At 35.6% G+C, this 22,317-nt stretch overlaps 1 protein-coding gene across 1 annotated transcript in view; it reads right to left on the bottom strand.

The window, feature by feature from the left end:
- Nucleotides 1-2,731, bottom strand: part of LOC122570682 — a 48,888-nt gene extending 46,157 nt beyond the window's left edge. Inside the window, exon 1 of the mRNA XM_043733359.1 lies at nt 2,447-2,731. The gene's annotated coding sequence lies outside the window, so the exon portion shown is untranslated. The remainder of the gene's footprint in view (nt 1-2,446) is intronic.
- Between the last annotated feature and the right edge of the window lie 19,586 nt (nt 2,732-22,317).

The following is a 22,317-nucleotide window of genomic DNA, read 5'->3' as shown; positions in this document are numbered from 1 at the left end:
TAATTCACTATTAACCTCAAGAGAACACGTCTCAAAAAGTTTCTTAAACTATTTCTCTTCAACATACGCGAGTTTCACATCACTTTAACAACGTTAATCATTCCTACGTATACGCAAGAGGGGCGAGAAAATTACCTTCCCGAACTTGCACCATGGAACCGTAGACAACTTTTCCAAAACTTTCTCTTTCTTACGGAATTCATGAACGTCCACTAGGTTGCAGAGTAACTCTTGCATAAAATCCATATAAAGTACGAAAAATGCTTAATTTTATCAAAATAGAGGCATCGTTCATCATCAAACAGAATTTAAAATATTTGTTTGCACGCTGGAGTAAGCCGATTTATTTATCTTAACATATAACTAATTTAAACAAATAATGATGAATTATTCACGTTAAATGAGAATACTCTGTTAATGGACGTGTAAGGTATTTACAATATCCATCACGAATGATATTATTATACGTTAGAGGTAGAGAAATTTCTGAAATTTACACAAGTATAGAGAAATATACACGATACACGTCTGTATCCACTCTCAAAGGATGAACATGTATTATAGAAATTTGATATACCTGTCGTATGTTAAATTGAAACATGTAAAAGATCCGATTTCTTTTGGTATTATCTTTCTAAGCCTCTTTTTTTCCAACAAATATCTCTACCTTGTAGAATATTTTGGTAATTGTTTTAAAACTGTGAATTTTATCTTTCACGGTGAACTTAATTTTTTTAATTTTGTGTGAATGCACCTTTATTGGGATTTAGCGAAGCGCGACTAGTTGAATAACGAGTTCCGTATCTTATTTATGATTTTTCGCGTGTATTTAATATATTTAGACACAGTTAGCATAGAAAGTTTTCAAATTAAACAAAATAATCCCAACAAAACATATCGCAAGTATATTTAAAATGTGATACAACTCAAACTATTTAAAATTATTTCAAACTTGGTTAAAATAATTATTTAAGAAAAGAAACGGCGATCAAACGTTATTTTTTGTAATTTTCCATTTTTAACCCTTGAAATTCTTCTTTGATGGCTGTAACGTTCTTCCAACATCGGGCTGAATCATTTTTAGCTGCCACACTTTCGAAATACACATGCAATATACTTTTGTCTCTCAACGACACAAGAATCGAGAAATCACACTGAGAAAGTCAAAGAACTGCTCTATGACATCCAGCTACATCTCAACTCCAGATTTGAACTTTCGTGACCATTGGTCATTCCCTCGTGTACACACTTACGCACTGGAGACAAACACCACGATATGTCACTGTATATCTCTCTATCCAGTATAAACATACTCGAGTAACTAGACATTGAATTTCCCACCACACCCTGGCACCCCGATTCGCCCTCTAAAATCCACATCCATTACAAACACGCACATTAATCGACATCCTCCGCTCCAAACCATAATTATTCCACCCAAACATCCTTTGTACATCGTACTAACCGTTATCCTATAATACAAATCTCAACGTCTCCAACAACAATCTCTTCTTCTCCACTTGCAATAATTAAAACATTATCACGATGAAGATCCCAAAACCATAATATCTATCGCGAATTATTTGGAATAATTATTTATTTTAATTTATTTCAAATTATAACCATCCACGTCCTAACCCATTAACAGACGCTGTACTAGGAGAGGTACAGAGATTTCAAACGAGCCTTAATGCGGCAATATATCACAGTAAGCCATCAGATAATCGCCATCAACAACTATTCTTTCGTCTTCATTTCAAACGAGCATTATACCCAAATTATTTATTACAAATTATTTCAGACAATTATTTATCCCAAACCATAACCATCCAGCTAAAATCATCTACTCCTTTATACACCATATATCATATTAAGCAATCAAGTAGTACACACCTCGGCGTCTTCGACAATAGTCTCTTCCTCTCCGCTTGAAACAATTATTACATGTAAAATATTTATTACAGATTATTTAAGACAATTGTTTCTAGCAAACCATGAACATCCAACCAGAACCATTCGTTTCTTTATGCATACCACGCATCATATTAACCAAAATCATTCACTGTTTCATATACGATGTATCACACTAAGCATCAAGTAGTACACTCCTCGATGTCTGCAACAATAGTCTCTTCCTCTCCGCTTGAAACAATTATTACATACAAAATATTTATTACAAATTGTTAAGACAATTATTTATTTCAAACCACAGTCATGCAAGCAAAATCGTTCACTCCTTCATACACGATACATCACGCCAAGCAATCAAGTAGTATACACCTCGGTGTCTCCAACAATAATCTCTGCCTCTCCGCTTGAAACAACTATAGCAACCAAAATGTTCCTTACGAATTCTCTAAAATCCAATTTTTTTTATTTCAAGCCACAATCATTCATTCTTTCATGCACGCCATATATCAAATTAAGCGGTCAGATAATACACTACCTGGACGTGTGCTACAATAATCTCTTCCTCTCCACTTGAAACGCAGCCGTGAGTAGAATACAAGCAGGTCGAAGATCCAGAGAAGCGAGAGTTCACGACCCCTTCGTGTCACCTTTCTGTCACCCAGCACAAATTGTCCGACGCACCCTTAGTCAGCTTCAGAGTATTAATTCTCGTCGTAGCGTAATGCGAATGATTACGAATGATTCCCGGCCGACGGAAGATAGATTTGGCCGGTTACGAACGCGGCTAGAACGCCGACTGAAACGTCCCCGGCGCGACGGCGTCCGGATGAATGTTGCCGCTCGTCTAACGACGGCTGCGGCGGCGGTAGCCTGCGCGGACCGGTTGCCACGGCTCGCGACAGAGAAACCGAGAGACCAAGGGGAATGCACGCAGGATCGAGCGCTAGGCCCGATAGAAGGGGTGGGGGGTGCGTAACGAGAGAAACAGGGATGAGGGTAAAGAGAAAGATAAAGAGAAAGAGAGAGAGACAGAGATAGGGGTTAGGTCGTGACGCCCAGTGGCGTGTAGCGAAGGAAACCGCGAGAGAAACGAAGAAAGAGATGGTTTTATGGCGAAGGTAGTGATGGGATCAAGTTCACTATGAATGCTATATGAGTCGCTCGTTTGTCAGGTAGATTAATTACGTGAAACAAAATGTGCAGAAAATTGATGAAATTATGTGGGATATTCATCGATTTAATATTTTTTCGATTTTGAATTTTACAGGTTTTAAACGATAAATTATAACCATTCTGTGAACTTGTCTCGCATAATAATGGATAAGTAGAAACGAAGAAAGGGCTGGTTCTATGGTGAAGATAGCGATGGGATCATGTTCACCATGAACAGAGTACGGCTGCTGAGTAAAAACGGAGAAGACGATGACTTTATAGTAAAATTCTATTTATCTGATTTCCACTCATTGGAAATTGCAGTTAATGGCCGATGAACTGAACTCTTGCTAATTGAATTTGCTTATCTGAACGCGAGCTCCTCTTATGCAAACGAAAAATAATAGGCAATGGGGGAAATTGGCGGGGTTCTGTTGTATGAACCTCAATTATGTAAACTGTTTTTCTTATCCCAAATTCAGATAAATGCAATTCTATTATATGACATATGACGCAGTTAGCGATGGATTAAGTTCACTATGAACACTGTATGAGTGATACGTAGAAACGGAGGAAGCGACGACTTTACGGTAGAACTGCATTTATCTGATCTCTACTGATTGAAAATTTTAGTTAACGTCCGATGAACTGAGCTTTCGTTAATCGAATTTTTATCTAATCTTATTTGAACGTGATTCTATTATGCAAACGAAAAGTGGTAGGCTGTGAGAAATATTGACGAGTTCTTGTTACGCCAACTTCAATTATACAAACTGTCTTTGCCTGGATGAGTTCAGATCAATGAAACTTCATTACATTAGCTGTAGGATCAAGTTCAGAAACGAAGATTACACGGTTGATAAGTACGAACGCAGAAAGGGATGTTTTTATGGTGATGGTAGCGATGGAATCAAATTCAGTATAAAAGCTGTATGACTTACGAGTAGACTATTGGTCTACTATTTAAACATAGTCATATATTTCTAGATATTATTAAGTACATGAAACCTAGAAGTAAATGTTTACTTTATATAATTTACATATTTTATATATTTTTAAATATTATATATTATGTATCTTGAATATATTGAGGATGGTAAAATATCGTTTAGCATAATAGGGTGACTTACAAAGAGAAATAATTAGATTCCGAATGAAATGTTCGAAAGAAAACATACAAGAAGAATTTTTTGTATAAAGCTTAGAATTTTAAATGTATAGTAGATTGATTCCTTTTTGTTGTTTTTTCTCTGGTCTTATTCAACTAATATCTTCAGCGTCCACAAAACTTCGATTATATTGATATCTGTTCGATATTCATATATTCAATACGATACATATTCATGTATATCTGTGAACATAACAGATGCTTTGCCATGTTAGCTATTTTGTATCAAAATATTCCTATTTGATCAGAAAGCGACATTACAATAATAAAATCAACGAAAATGTACTTGTTGCGTATTTCTTTCGTGATCTTCGCATATTAATTCTCGAGTAATGACTCTACTCAATGCATGTTCGAACCTGTTTGTCACGCGTTTGAACCCATCTCTAACTGAGGCTGTTTTAGGCTGAAAAAGGAAAGGCGGCGAATGGGAGAGAAGATGGAGGAAGAGAGAAAGATGTAAGTCGGGATTATATGGGTTGGAAGAGATCTTGGAGGTTGGGCTGGGTTGTAAAGGGTAGAGAAACTGACACGAGGAAGAAACGAAAGGGGGTGAAGAAGGTGAAAGCTGAGAGTAAAAGTGAACGAGTAAGGGAGATGGAAATAGGGTGGCTTCGGATTTGGAGCAGAGCTTCGTCGTTTGGCGGAAAATTTCAAATAATATTATTCAAATCAACCGAAATTTTATCTCTTGGGTTTTCCTGCGAATTTTATTTCTTGCTGAAGAAAATATTGAACAAATTTTGTATGTATATGTATATTATATATACATACACTTCGTAACAGATGATGATAAATAAAGAAAAATTTGTTCAGATGTTTCAGAAACATGTAGAATAACAAAAAAAAAAAAAAAAAAAAATTAAAATTGAACGTAAACGACTCGCTTTTCCCCTGTAGAGGGTTGACATTATATTTAAAGTTTATATTCGAGAAATAATCTATTTTTGAAATTCTTCGCTGAAACGTTAAATTCATGTTTCCTTTCTCGAATAGCAAAATACACTTGTCGTTGTATGAAATCGATTCTGTACTTATTTCATGTCTTTATCCGTTATTTTCAGTTTGGTAGAAGTACAGAAGTATTACAACGCGGATAGTATTGTCTCTTATTATATCGTATCTTCAGTTCGATGTTATCCAATCTCGTTATAATTCAAGTTATACATCTCGGCGAGATATGCTTTGTAAATCGTGAAACCGAAACAAAGAAGAAATGTAAAGGTTCGGTAAGACGAGGAGATTGAGATAGATTGATGATCAGTAAGAAAATATAGAAAGAGATAGAGGCAATGAAATGGAGAAGGGTGAGGTTGGATTTGTGGAAGCGAGGGATGACGAAGCTGGACGAATTACGGAGAGAAGTTCGACGAAGGGAAGAATATTGAAGGAACGTCTGTGGAATAATAACTACGCGCTGATGCTGAAGAAATGACGGTGTGTACTTAAGAAAGGAAGCAATGACGGTGCGGATAGGGTTGGGATGTTGTACTTGCGGGTGAGAATGTAAGAAGAAAAATGGAGGAATTGGTTGGTGTCGCGTGGGCCGCGTATGACGCGGAAAAATAGAGTGAACTTGAAGAAGGTAATGCGAAAAATTGCTGTACTGGGAATGGGTAGGGGGAGGGGGCAATACACGGGAACAGAAACAAGAACACGGTGCGTATGTAAAGGGTGTTGGATTTTAGTGAATTTATACAGCTATTTAGTGGTTGCAAAAAGTATTTGAACATAGCGATATATTTTCTAACGAAGTGTTCTTTTTATCAATGTTCATTTTTGTCATTTCAATTTGTGTAGTATCAAATTTCGATGGTCGTACGAGGATATTAACTGATACGAAATAATACAGAATTTAACATACTCAGACCTAATTAATTAGCATGTAAAATGTAACGGAGATTCTTTTAGCCTTTTCGTGAATTCAACAGAAACTTCTGAACACCCTATATTATCAACAGTGGTAAACTTCACTACTATACTCCGTAACAAAGACAAGAAAAAGTAAGTACGAGCGAAATTCAAATATCAGAAGCTTTTTACTTTAAATTCGCAACTGGAGTAGTCGAGAGAAAATTACCAGGGCATAGAGAGAATTGCTTAACAAAAGAATAAGTAGATTATTAAAAAGGGATGAAAGAAAGAATGGGATCGCTTTTAACTTGCAGTATGCAGGAAATGTGAGAAAAAACTGTTACGAGAAGTTAGCCGGCGAGAAAGAAAATAATTGAGTTGCTAATGAAGGGAGATCGAATGAAATAAAATAAAAATATCAATCACGTAATGCGGATACATCGTAACGTAAGACTTCTAACATAAGAAGAAATTATCAAAAGTAAATTAAAATAAAATAATGAAAAGTAAATTGAAATCATCTTAATAAAAGTCGTGTAAATATAATTTGTATATAATTATACATAATAGTGCTATTTTAATAAAGAAAAAATGAGTAAGATTGAAACAAAATTTTTTATCTTTGATCCATAAAAGAGATATGGGAGAAAGATCTGCTAATAAGGAAAATAATTAAATTTCTTTAATGAAGAGAGATCAAAAGGATACATATTAAAACTTCAATTATGAGTGCATAGCAAAGATCGAAAAGGAGTATATTGTTAAAGGCAGTGAATAGGATTAAAGCATCAAGAATATTAAATTCTAAATTCATAAAAAAAGTAAAGAACAGGTATTACAAAATAGATGGAGATAACTTATAAAGAGGAATAATTGGATTCCTAATGAAATGTACGGAAAAAAACATAAAAGAGAAATTTTTTATATAAAGCTTAGAATTTTAAACGTATAGTAGATTGATTCCTTTTTGTTGTTTCTTTTCTCTGGTCTTATTCAGCTAATTTGTGACATCTGGTGCAGATCGTGACGTAAAATTAATGTCGGAGTACAATAATTCCTTAACAAAAGATGGAAAAAATATATAACGTATTTTAGAAATATTAGAAGAAGGAGACTACGGACAATGTTATCCAGGTGGATCCGGTCTGCAGAGTATTGCTTTCACTATCATTTCTAATTTAGCTACGTATGATGTTTTATTCTGCCAGATCGATGGATCTTTTTCTAAGAAAATCGGAAATATGTTAAACCTATCGTGCAATTTTCTGGTTTCATTGAAAATGAAATTTATTCTTCCTATATTCGTACAATTCACGATATTTTTCGGTGTAATAGCAATTTTCTTATGTGCGTTTTCTGTGTCAGTGTTATGTAAAGCTTCCGACATATGTTTCATCGTATTAGTACCTACATGTACTACATCGATAGTAAAAAGGATAGAAATTACCAAAGATCTAGATAAAGAGTTCATTAATCAGAAAGATAAATACAATTGCTACCAGATGGAAAAGAACAGAAACGGGATTAAAACATCAAAGGTTTCTGCCTTTGAATCTACAAGGAAAACGCAAGAGAAAAATTTATTACGAATTAGTTAAACAGTCAAAGTAAGTAAACCAGTAAAGAAGATAATTCCGTGGCTAACGAAGGGAAAGGAAAATAGATAAAAAATAGAAATACCAACCGATAGGTATGGAACCGACATAAAAATAGATGACTGAACAAAGAACAAATATCAGATTAAAAGATCGCAACCTAATGCATTTCTATAAAGCGGACGAAACTAATTAATCCTTTCTAAGAATAAAAAAGAAAAATAAAGTAACGAGAAAAGATCATTTCGAAGAAACTTACTCCCTTCCATATAATTCCTTAACATTATAACATAAAATATATCGTGTCATTAACAGATATAAGCGTAGACCTTTTAATATTCGGTAAGATATGAACGATCAGATGTATCATATACAACCTGATAAATCTGTAAAAGTTAGACAAAATTAATCATACCTTATCATAAAGGAAAGGAAACGAAAGAAGGGGTTAAAGGACGAAGCGACAACTAAATTACAAAGAAAAGTAGAACAGAAAGAAGCAAGTCACGATATAACCGTGAAGAGATAAGGGCAGGAAAGTGTAGCATAAATTGAAGCATGAGTCGAGGCAAGTAACGAAGAAATGGGTTTTGTCTTCATTCAGAGTAGCCGTTGAGCAAAAGAACAGTTATGCTGAGTGAACGGAAGTACAAAAAAACGAATGAGAATGATATCGAAGGGAAGGACGAGGATCATAGAGGAGAGAAATGTAACCTTCTAGATTGTCTTCACGATGGTATGGATTTTCCTAACGTTAGATACCAGAGCCAGCAGGTACTTTTAAACGAACCTTCTCAACTCTGCCAACTAGCGGTCCGTTACGCGTGACGTCAAGCCATCGAAGTTATAATAGAAAGGAGAGAGAGAAAGAAAAACGAAAGCATATACATACATGCCATGTACCGTGTATGTTCAATCCTTTACAGATTGTGAAATTTTTACGAAATTTTTATTTCCACAATTTCCCGCGTTTTCTTCTTCTTCTCTCTCTCTCTCTTTCTCTCCCTCTCTTCATCGTTATATCTTGTATAAAATTTTACGATTCGACGAATCCATTTTTTTTTAGTTCTCGTTCGCTGTTTCAGTATTCTTGCACTTTTTTGTTCAATTTTACGAGAAAGGTTGAGCTTCCGGCACGAAACTCTGTTCGTATTTTACGGAAGGAAACGAGAACAGCGAGAATTTTTCCCTTCGCGAATACTCATTATCGAGTGTTATTAGAAAACTTTGACTCTCGTCCGGTGAAATTCCTTTTGTTTCTCTCCTTCGCTCTTCTTTTTGCATTATTTGTGGTGTGTATTTGTCCTTGATTGCATCGCGAAACGACGGTAGCAGGATCGATGCGCGCCTCCCGATCCTGGAATACATCGTTTGTATAGGTCGCGTTAAAGTACGTGCTCTGGTTGTTGTGGCGAATTGTAAATCATGGCGCATTGAATTCTACCAACTGCATGTGCAATTCTACACGAACAAATAATGTTGATTTACATTGGTAACAGACGTCTAGAATTATTAGAATAAAATGTCTCTTTCATATCTCGTCGTTAAGAAAACAAATAATCAACATGGTTGATGTGATCAATTAATTTCCTACAGATCATTAAGGAACATATTTACTTTGAATATTGTGATTAAAGTCCTATGACACGGGAAACAAGAAATTCGTAGTATCTGTATAGCAAAGTGAAATGCAGAGTTGCATTTAGGGATGAAAATTTCGTCTCTCTATCTGTCAAAGGATTTCCAGGATGTTTCTGAAACTTCTCAGACAGGTCGACGAGCGATCGGTTTCGAACATGCACTCCTTTTCGTCGAGCTTTATGGAATTCGATCGGGAATTCTTATTAGAATCGTTTCGGGTGTGAAAGCAAGCCGTGCACGATATAAATTCCGTCGCTTTGAGGCGAAGATTGCGCGTTACATCTTTTTCCTAACGTCTCTATGCAAGCGTTGGAAACATATCCATCGGCTGAAATTCGCCAGTGACACGAATTTCTTCGTCGAACGAATGGTTCGACGTTCTGGCGATTTTTCCGCGATTTTTTTAGACAAAGCGCCCCGTTTCCGGCGACACGACGTTTCCAATTCGCGTTAAAACGCGACCACACAGAAAGAATAGCGGCGAAAGATTGTTTCGATGGCAAAAAGGATTCCGAGGGATTTGATGGATATTGACAATGTTTTAGAATACTCGAAAGTAGAGGATTTTTAGCGTTCAGATTTTTAATGAAAATTTATAATCGAAACAAAAATTCTGAACAGCGAAGTCTTTCGTAATTTCCACATTTTTTTATCAACACGATGTTGACATGATGTTACGTTTTTTTAAATGTCAGCTAATCTGGAGCGTATCAGAAAGTTCGATAAATAATGAAAATCATAAACAGAGATGAAAGCTCCTTCCTTGACATTTTGACAATTAACGCAATGTGGCTTGAAGTTATTAAGTTTCGGTTTATTTGGAATGCGTTAAAAGTTTGTAAGGGCCGAAGAAAATTCTAAACAGCGATTAAACTTCTTTCTTTCATGCTTTCAATTAACGCAGTTTCAAGTTAGTTGTTTCTTAAGTTTCAGTTTATTTCACATCTATTCAATGTTTGGTGAAAAATGAAAATTGCGGATGGCGCTTAACACTCGTTCGTACTTTTAACAGGATTTAATTAATATATGATATAACGCGAATTGGTATTTGTATTTTTCAAATAACGAAGGCTCTTTCACGTAAAAACCATCGATAATTTTCATTCTATCAAAACGTTGCTTAAAAGACAACAATTGTAGGACATTTGAAAAATTACAATATTAACCAAACGCTTGAATATGTCCTGAAATTACGTGGTTGATTATAGTTTATTGTTAGAACGTGCGAGGTTAGGTTCATCGAGGTAACATTGTAATAAAGCGAAACAACTAACTTCGTTAACTGATGAATTGTTCAAAATGTCTCATTTATGGACGCGCTCGGATTGGCTTCGTTGAATCAGATACGAGTATTATCTTGCGCGCTAATAATTCATCTTGCGAATATAATTTTCCAAGCGTCATCCAACCATCATTCTGGTTCTCCAATATGGCCGACAGTTTCTATAGGACTATCTTATTAAACCGAAAAATAAACCGATTCGGGTATCGCTTATAGTTTTATCTGTAAACTTTTATGTATTTTACTAGAAACGTGTTAAAGTCGTAGCTATAGTATAGTCAAGTATATAACCTAAACTAAGAGTTTTAAACGTTTTCCAATATAGGGCGCATTTCCAGTGGACCGCGAATTTGCGGTTCCCTTTGAACCTTTCAACTATGTGCAGGAAAATAAAAGTTTAAATCAAAGTTTAAATCAGTTTGAAGATTTCCTATCGGACGATCGCGTAACGTGAAATTAAAGTTGAAGGTAAAATTACGATACAAAGCTCGGCTTTTCGGCCAATTTGTCTCAAGTTGTGTTTAACGTTCTTTCGATCGAATAACGTGTATTCAGGCAAACATTTACTATTAGGTCGTCCGAAAAGTTTCTTTCCTTTTATAAGGAAATAACAAATATTTTTAGTTTTATATTATTTTATCGAATTACGCATGATCCATTTTGTTTTATCAAGATAAAGATCACAACAGATTAGGGTTCATGTTTGTATAATGAACGTAAAAATGTAGAAGACGTGTCTGTAAAAGAAAGACACTTTTCGGACGACCTAGTACTATTATTTTGTTTGATATTTCGTTATTATCGTGATTAATATAATGTTATACATACCACTGTCATGCCGAATACGTTGGATTATTCGATTAAGAATCTGGCCTGCGTTCTCTGGGTCATTCGCGACCGAATCCTCATCTTCTATTGTAGAAAAGTTTCTTAAATTTGAAGAGAATAACACGAAGAAATCAATAGCGATCTACGCGGCACGTATCTTGTTTTGAATTCATGCCAAAGTTGTTCTTAGAACGTTAGAAGTGCTTTTGCTTGTTAAAACAATAAGATTGTGACATTAAAATTCATACGTTGCGATAGGGTTAATATAATGTTGCAAACACATTAATATTATTATATTACATTAATAATTATTACCCGGAAGGAGAGAATTCGTGATCCACTTACATCTGATAAATTTAATATAATTACTTAACTGCAGGAACCGAGTTGCTGAGAGAATTCTTGAGATCGAGAATAATCATCCTCCTTCGTGGTATTCAATGTTGATTAAATTAATATTCATTTACTCTGCGTCGCACATTACGTTGATTCCATCAGTAGTCTCTGTTCTGGCTTTATCGTGGAGTTGTTTTAACAGTTTTATAGCGATAACCCGTAAAGCTTGATCTTATCGAGCCGTTCCATCACGAGATCCACTTCTTCTTGGCACGTTATCAACTGGCCAATTGTAATAACATTTTTATTTCTCGTCTATATTCTGCATACGCATGCAAGCCATTCTTGTTCTCGAATTTATTAAACTTTGATGTATTCATTCCTGAAGTTCTCTCGTATTCCTATTATTGGTGAATTCGTTCGTGAGTCTGGTGAATGATATTGGAATATGGAATATGAACAGTACGAATTGAAATATACATATATGTATAATGTATAAATATACAAATATGTATAATTTACTTTTGCGTATCTATCTTTACGTCTCTGTTGCAGAAGTGCGAGATTAGTATTTAATCAAATTTATTAACAGGAAGAATAATATTCGTAAAATAAGATGGAGTGTCGTGTTCGTTATCTTCAATTTATTACTTCAAAGAATTTATCAACGGGAAGAATAATATTCGTAGATAACGTACAACTTTTGTTTTTGTTGTTTTTGTTACGTAATAATAAAAATTATCTACCGAAGAACTTATTTCCAACTGAAAATGTGAACGAAGAAAGCTACGTCGTAAAAATAAACACCGATCCTGTACTTTATTTTTTAAATATTGAATAACAACTTGCTGGTTATATCTACGAAATAATCATTATATTCTACGAATATTAAATAAAAATCTTAATTATCCAATTACTTTAGTCCTACGAATATATTCGTTGTTCAACTATAAATTGCTCAGTTAAATGTACATGATCGAACAGTATTCCTCGAATCATCGATCATTCAGAAAAATATCCACTCTGTACTCTACAAATCGCTCGAACCATATCCAAAGTAATAGTCTGATCAATTTCCAAGAGCAACGCCATCTTCTGCAACCTATGGCACACTGTTTTGCCTCTTTATAGGCTCACTGGCAAGAACCACCACAGTAACCGCTTTCTAATTGCACGTAATGTGACCTGAAATTCTTCGAAACTTCTTCGAGACGAATCCATCGATCCGCTAATGTCGACAAATTCATTAAAATCACTTTAAGCTTACAACTTTTATCGGTTTTCCATCGACGGAGCAGGATACTTCGCTGGTTGGCGGCTCTCACGATCTTCCTTATCGAAATAATTAATCTGTAAGACCACTTTATCGTAGAGTCCGATCTGCCGGAAGGTAGTTAGCGTGAGCTCGTAAATTATAGCACGCCAACTGTCACGATTTTCGGTGGAATGTAGATGTGCCACTATGTCCGGGGAATATCCCGTAAGATAAACGTCGGAAGCATTAGCAATGAAGCGGACAGAGAAAGGGTTAACACGAACGAGATGGATACATCGGTTTGGGATTGTGTTCTATGGGAGTTGGAATAACGAGAGGTGCTATGGTTTATTAATGGCGACGATGTTCAAAGGAATGGAATACTATGGATTAAATGATCAATGCTAATGGCGGAATAATATGATTCTATTTTTTTAATTCTATTTGCGATCGCATGCTGGCAAGGTAATTATATTTAATTATAATTTCGGTAATTTATTTGCGTCACTTATTTGCATAATTCGTGTCAATCTGCGGTAACGAATATATTTGCAAACTGATTTTCCTTTATGCGAAATTTGAAATAATTCGAAGCTTTTTCCAAGTAGAACTATAGCGTTATGAAGAATTATAGGTTTAACGAGCAGGTGGTAAGAATTTCGTTTTCTCCTATTATTTGTAGTCGCATTAGCCGCTTACATTGGTTATTGTCGTTTGCAAAGAGAGAAAAAAGAAAAAAGAAAAAGGTGAAAATGAAAAATTAAGATTGTAGATTGCTGCATAATTTAAAGCATTTTAGATAACAACGCGATAGTTCTTATATACGAATCTCTGCATTGTGTTTTTATATCCGATTATTGCATCGAGCTACGACTTTCATTATTGTCTTTTATAGTAATTTTCATATTAAACTGCCATGTATAAACAGTAAGACATTTTGAATTCATAAAGATCAAAGAAAAAAATAACGTACGCCAATTGATCGAACAATTTCTTCGATACACGATTTATAAATAAACTCCAACAAAAGCCATCGACATCCGTTTCTACCGATATCCGCGATTCCTCCATCTATCCCCTTTTCGACAATTAAAAAAAATATCCGCTTCATTGGTAAAGGAAATTAGTAAATAATCGCCACGTCGTTGAACATTTCAAATAAATGAAGTTTTCTATTTACAACGAGCACCCTCGTGCAGAATTAAAACTTCGTGTTTCCTGCATCAATTTAAACATCGCGAATGCTCGCGAACATTTCTCGTTGATTAACATACGATAAAAGACGAAGTCGAAAAGCACGACAATCGTAACGTTCGACATTCGCCAATTGTATAAATTAAATGAGCAGAGGTAGAAAATGATGTTTGAGGTTAGACGGCAGAGTAAAACGAAGATAGAAAGACTGTAATAGCGTATCGAATGCATTATTCAGATCGCATATATCGATTTATAAGTGTGTTCTGAAACTAATAGCTAAGTAGTAGTGGTAAGTAAATATAGCTGTAACGAACTGACAAGCACAGCTTTCCGGCGGAGGAATATCGACGCGAAGTTTCACGATTATCGCCTAACCTCCTCCGGGGACGAGAACCAGGTCGTGGATATAACCCTTTACCTTTGGTCTCATGATATTCGTCTAATTTAATTCCGTATGGATCAATTACGGGTTAAACGCGGTGGGAATCATTGCTCTTAACGTTATTCTACCTCGATAATCTTCGTGGAAACTGGCGTTGATCTAATACCATCGAATGGTAACTGCTCGATAAATAAGCTTCCGCGAAATTTTTTTGTTCCTCCTTGGTAAGTTTCGTCGTCTTTTGGTTGAGAGTCATTCTCTTATCGTTGGATCACGTGTAACTTGCCTTTCCTACTTGTCAATTTTATTTTATTCAGCGTTTTCCTAGTGAAATTATTTCATAATTTTCTTTACGTTTCGATTCGAACGTAGGATGAAAGGGAAGTTTCGTATATCATTAACGTTATGAATAAAACACAATGAAAGAAGATTCAGATACAAAATATTCAGAATTTAAGATAAAATTACTCGAGAGCAGATACGCTTTGATTTATGGAAATATGTACATACATACAGAGTTCTATCATTGTCTTTTTTTTATTCTGCTATTCTGTTCATCTTCAAGTTAGAGCTACGTTATAGTTGGTTCCAATTCCTTCGACGTTCTATGAAATCTTGTGAAAAATTAATATTCGTGTCGATAAATTTATCGATAAATTTAGAGATATCGTGTGGAGCTACAGAAGCAACATGTTAATAATTTTCTTTCCTGTAATCAATTTTATTGATCGTCTTCTTAACACTAGAACTACTGACAGTTAACACGAAGCTATTTCTACAAAAACCAGTCAAAATGACTGGTCTTTAAAATATACCTAATAATAAAATATTTTTATATTTATTGATTTATTACTTTTTTACAGAAGGAATTCCATGTTATGTAGTACATTTTTGGTATTATTAATCCATCTGGGACCATCATCCCTAAACGAGGGTTGACACATTTATAAAATTGTAGGACCAGTCATTTTGACTGCTGTGATATTGCTAGTGTTGGCATCTAGCAATCTAGCGATCGATCCGGAATCTTCCTGATAACTGATATCATCGTATCGAATGATACGCGGTAAAAATTTTAAAATCGTGTGAGAAGTTGTACAAAAGGAGGAAACTGGTTAATTGCGGTTCGATAAACAGATTGCAGCATCCTTTTACGCTTTGGCAAGTACCAGTCATTTTTAAATAGTCAGTTAAATATTCGTCTCTACATGCTATTATGTTAATACTTCTAAAGTAATATTCTAATGCGAGCTTTTCAATTAGCCATTTCATGAATCTTTCTGAGAATTTTTTAATTTGACTCAAATTTTACAAATTACGCGCAACAAAAATCTAATATCCGTTCATTAACTTAACATTGCGCTCGTTATCTTTTTGAAAAACTGTATTTCATCCATATTTTTCATGCAATGTCCTCACAAAAGCGTATTAATTAAATATTCTCCTTTAGAAAGCTAGATTACTCATAGTAAAAACTATTTAATTTCCTTAATCTTTTAATATTTGTGCATTGTGCGATGCTGTTCGTAGTATATTTGCGCGCGTGCGAACACAGGGACCGTGTGATCTCATTTCGTTGGTTAATTAACGTAGCTAAATGCTTAGTAAGGTAGAGGATAGTTGATGTATCATAATCGCGTTAAATCTATTATTATTTCCTCTATTTTGTACAGCGTATGGCGTTGATTATTCGATTGACGTCGTTAAGTCTTTCTTTCAAGGGTAGCTAACGTAATTCTCGTCCCCTTTTATAAAGCTCGAACGTTATAACGTTTCCTTTGAGACGCTTTCGCCTTCATTTACTTATCTGTGCTTTTATTTTTAGTCGCGTCTTTAGGTATCTTATCGGATATATTCCATTTTGATAGCAATTGGCTACTGTAACCTGTTAACCGGGTCAGTTCTTAATCGGAAGCCTTTCCGGGCATCGAACGAAACATTTATGAAACAAGGTTTAGTCTGTTTTAAATTTACTGTTTTAAATTGAGATATACTATAACGAGTTTGTAATAGTAGAAATATAATGATGTATTTAAAAGCGAAGGATCGACAAGAAGAAACGGAGAAATGGTATAAGCGGGGAAATAGAAAGTTTAATTTTAGTCGAGTTGATTTTCATCCTAGTGAATGGACGTATATGATATGTTGGTAATTGCAACACGTGACGTATGAAAAATATCAACGAGTAGATATATATATATATATGGAAAAATGGTGTAAGCAACAAAACCTTTAATTATGAAAATATATAAATTTTATTTTTTATTTTTAATTGCAAAATAATATCCACGTCATATCACCAGTGATTATGAGTATACAAAATTTGTTAACACAGCGCTGAAATCCACAGACATGAAAGTCTTAAAACAATTCCACGTAATTAATAAGAAAATTTTCTATTCAACTTACATCACAGTAGTTGACGAATGAATAATATTTTACCGTGGTATCTTATCAGACGTAATATCTTCTTCACGAATACTGTACAAAAGGTTTAAAAGAATTCCAGCGCATCAGTTAGAAAAAGGAAAGGAGCCTCGAAGATCATCCATTCAATCTCCAGACATAAAACCAGGTGAATGAATTTCAAATGTAACACCTACTTCACGCCAGAGAAATTAATTACACGAGGACGATTACGGCATCGGTGGCGAATTTATCAAGCCATCTCGAAACGTCGCTGACACTCCGGTGAAAAACGTTACTGTCGGGCGCAACTTGCTCAATTATCGCCGGTGGCCACGGAATGGGGCCAAGTGCATAACCCCGCCACGTAATTTCATTTTTTGCCAGCCGAGTCGCGTATTAGCCGATGTCGAAAAGTTGAAGAGGCGCTGCTCGTCCTTCACTGGCAGTTTCAGCCACAAACTTTCCAGTTGAATTTATCGCGACCATTCGATCTTCGTGACAAAATTCCATGTCGTCTAACAATCATTTTTCTCTTCCTTTTCTTTTTCTTTCTTTCACTTCCACTCCCTTTGTCTTTTTGTATTTCGTTTTGTAACAGCATGTTGTTTGCAGCGCACTGCGACAGCCAACGTATATGATAGCCGAAGATTTGTATCGGCGGCGTCTCTGGGGCCTTTTGTCGTTGGGGACGTTTTGCACGCGCGCAGAAGAAACGTCGACGTGGGGATTTCGAAATGTAAAATGGAGCTATTTTTATCTGGCTCGTATGTGCGCATCCCATTTAGTTTGTTTTATATTCTAAATATGATCGCCTCTCGATGTGGTTTTGCTGTTTCTCTTTCATATGGAAATGCGAGTCCGATAAGAATATTTTCTCGTTTATTATTTAAGTTTAGATAATATTCAAATCTTCTATTGATCTTTAACTGAAATCATTAGTGATTCATACTAAATATACATAGATATATGTTCTGTTATTAATTCATTACTAATTCATCATTATTTAGTATATGAGAAATAAAAGTAAAAATTGGAGAATTCAATTACATCGCGTTTAAGTTATTTTATACTCCGAATACGATATTTTTCATGTATTTTTGAAATGGCAATGCGAGCTTGATAAGGATAGTTATACGTGTACTTTTAGCATGTACCTTTGAGCTTTCTTTTTTATTGATACTTTGCGTTTAACAATTCATCGGTCGTGAAATTACAGATTTTATGATATTTACGCTATGGAGAATACAAATAAAAATTCGTTCCCATTGCCTCGTGTTTACTTTACAGGTTTCTCTAGATTTATATCATCAAGATAACTCTCGCACAATGCAGAACCATGTTTCACGCCATATTTTCCTACAAAAATGAATCTATAGAAATATACCAGTTAACTGGGAAATTTAATTTTAGAAATCTCTCATGGGATTAGGTCGTGGAGTGTAAGTACGTAAGTACAAACGACGACGAGTATAAACGTCAAACGCATCGAAATAAAGTTTTAGTTTATATGTTCGCCAAACGCAATTCATTGATTAAGACAAATATCGAAATAATTCTACAAACTATCATGTTATCGACATGTGTGTGATAGTTTGCGTCGTTGGGACATTTCAGAAACCATGCTGGTCTTGCGATGAACGATCAGTGTCCGAAACATTTAACCTTTAGATCGACTACGCGATTAAGTTCGATTTACGATGTCGATTGAACAGACAATTACAACCTTGTTGAGGCGCGATTACGCCATGCCACCAAGAACATAGAACAAGGCTAAAAGCATTCAGTCGTATGGTATAAGCTCGTTTAGTATAAACGGTCATCGAACAATTTGTTCGTAATTTGGCCAAAGGGTTTCTTCGTAACGAACCCGAGCGAACGTTCCTAGATATCGGACGAAGCATGTAAAATGCTCAATGCTTATTTTCAACACTGTTTTCACTCTATTTCGTGACAACGATGTTCGACGAAGAAATGATAATTATAAATATGTAGAAATGAACGTTCGGATGTTCGAGAACGATCGTCAAAGTGCGGAAGAACAGTCGCTTACACTTTAACGCGTTCACTGTTACTCTTTAAGCTAGAAAAATTTACCGAATGTCCAGCTGGACAAATTGTAAAGTAAAAATTAAACAATAAAAAAGAAACTGTTACTCAAATTTTATTTATTTTATCCTGTGAGCTGCGATTGATGGAAATATTAAGTCGTCCGAAAAGGTTCCTTTCGTTTTATAAGGAAATAATACACGCACAATGTTTTTTGTTTTATATTAATTTATTGAATCATGCACGAACATAATAATAGAAATTGTTGTTCATCTATTATCACTTATGAAACGAAAGAAACTTCTCGGACAATCTAATATACTACACCGTAACGTTTAATTTGCGCGTTTCTTCTTCGACAATGTTATTTATATATTGCAGTAATTTTGCGGAAATTTCAGTTTCTACAAACCTGATCGAACAAGTGGAATCTAAGTAGAAATTTATCTCATCCATTGAATATCCTTAGTGATAATATGTATATTTGGTTACTTTCGCGTGTTACGCGTGTTTATGCAATTTCGCATTCCCTGGAAATGCAAAAAACCGCGTAGCCTACTTATGCGAGTCATCCGCATCGTCAGATATTGTCTGTTTCACGAAATTTATCTCGTTTTAATCATTGTTCAGAATTTTTTGTGGCCATCTGTTTATGGCACGGACAGGCCCATTCCCTTCTTTAGGAAATTCCGAATTACATGTCCTCCCCGAGCTGTAAACCTAATGACTCCAAAGGTCAAGTAAAAAACCACGGAAAAAGCTCAGCCGGAAAAGCACGATGGACGGACGAAACTCAACGGCTCGTAGGGAAAATCAGCAACATAGGAGGACAGTTCATCAACAGACTTCGTACCGTGCGGGTGAAATACTTCACTCCCAACAAGATCTTACCCCCGCCGTGTTCATAATGAGGTGGTTGTTGGTGCCCACAAGAAATACCCTTGATGTTCAACAAAAAAACTTTATTAAGCTATTAACAATCAACGGTCAACAATTTACGATCAACAATTAAGGATTAACAATCAAGAGTTATAATAATCACGTATCGCGGCTTATGTTTGCTTCGCTATGACGCTAAACTTTTCGCACTTCGCAGCTCGGGGCAGAATGAATCTTTGTTCGAAACCAAACAGATTTTTTTCTTTGTTGCCTCCCCAAAATCCTCGCTACGTATGCGTTTATTCGATGTCTGCGACAGTATGAATTCTTCCGAATATTCTGCGAAAGAATCGTAGGGATATCGATGATACATTAGGCATGTCGGCCTTACGCTTTGAAGGTATAGCGCTTTGTGTCGCGAAGCCGTTGGAAAATTCCGCGGTCGAGTGCCGCCACAATAACATCACATTTTATTTTTATACAACTAGTGCAAATACAGTGCTAGATTACTCTAACACTCGATCTATTAAACCTCCTTCACTATGAGCGTTAAGTCATTCGAGGTACGCGATATCGAGCGATCGGTTTGACCTGACCGGTTGCTCTTTAGTCGAGAATTCGCAACGATCATGGTAAAGCAAACGCGTGTCACCGATGGCAACCCGCGGCAGTCAGTGCGATAATTTTACTAGTCACAATTAATCCAGACGCAGTTTCAAGCATTGAAACGAACTATAGCGATCTCGTTCGCTGCTTGCTTAATTTACGATCGTTTTCTGTCTTTCCCACTCACTTGTATAGCGTGAATATACAAAATATCGGTTGTATTTTACTATGAAAAATACCGAAATTCTCTGGCTTGCTGTTAGAATCTGGGATTTCAGGTAGCCGCGGAACGACAGAGGTGAACAGCGGCGTGGTAAAAGTGCATGAATATTCATGACGTCAAAAGCAGCGTGCGTCGTAAAGTCGATCCACGTCCTGTCTGTCTTGCGAGGTCTACGTTCGTAAAATGTACACGTAATGCTCGAACGTAATACGATAGCTGGATTCTTAAAAATTTCTTGTACAATGAATTCGTGCTACATCGACTGAATAATCGATGGCAAAGTGAGGATAAAGATTGCGAATAAAATATGGTGTGCGTGTGTGTACAGTAGCGTATAGATGTAGGGGTGGATTTAAGGTTTTTCGTTCGATTCCCATAATTTTTAATATCAATGCATTTAATATATTTATAACACAATTAATATCTCTTTTTATACAGAGTCCTTCGATAGGACGAGATTTTTTTTAATGACTGGATAAGTGATTTAACGCGTTGTGAACGACCGGTGGAAATTCCAGGAACGTAATTATTCGTGGAGGATTCTCGCGAGCTCTAATTGTTACTCTAGGGATTGAGCAATCTATCTTCTGATTATATTAGAAGGTCGGAGAACCTTGCCAGTTATGAGAGCCAAGGCCGTCTCAAAACTCGAGGTATTTGCATTTAAAAGATACGAAAGCGAAACTCTGCAGATTGATATAATTATTCACGTGATACTAATGATATAATTGTTGCATAAGATTAGAATCTTTCCCTATGATTCAGTAGTACCTTCATACGACTACGAACATTTGATGCTACGAGAATGAAATGTAACATAGAATCTGATAAAAAAATAGAATTGGAAAATGAAGTTGAGTACTTCCAACCACTGTATATCTTAAAATTACCGGTTTTTAACATCTAATGCACTATGCACAAATCAGTATAATTCAAATGATATTAATTGAACTAAATAGATCTACATAATTGTGTCTATCTAAATAAAAATCAATATCGATTTTGGCAAAAATTACTTGGAAATTTACAGCAACGATGCAAGCAGAAAAATCTGAAATCGGTCACTTCCATGAGTTTTGACAGTCCTATTACCAAAAAACAAACAAATTTTAACAGCAATATCAACGCAATTAAACTAAATTTTTATAACCATAAAGACGAATCAAGACCTGCGAAAGGACATCCTATTCGCTGCGCTATTCTCTCCCTTCCATCGGCACTAGTTATTCACTTGACAAAAATCTAACTGACAGTTTAGCTTGCCCGTATTCGAGTAATTAAATTTGCCCCATTAAAACTGTCTGGCTCCACCGTCGTGAGTAGCCTTCTCCAAAATCCCGGTCTTTCATCTTCATCGCATCGAACATAACAGACACAAAGCAAGCACAACCCGTTCCAGCCATTGTGTAATGGCTTGAAGCAACTGCGAGATAAACGCAATTATCTGCTAATAACAGGCCAGGTCGATGTCAAAGCAGATTCGAAACGAAGCGGAACGTGGCGAGGCCGAGGGGAATGAAACTGTCAAACTGAGAAAAAATACGAAGATTAGA

This window comes from Bombus pyrosoma, linkage group LG9 (assembly GCF_014825855.1).
Source record: "Bombus pyrosoma isolate SC7728 linkage group LG9, ASM1482585v1, whole genome shotgun sequence".
Lineage (NCBI taxonomy): Eukaryota > Metazoa > Arthropoda > Insecta > Hymenoptera > Apidae > Bombus > Bombus pyrosoma.
The sequence above is the reverse complement of the archived record's forward strand: the minus strand, read 5'-3'. Positions and strand labels throughout refer to the sequence as shown.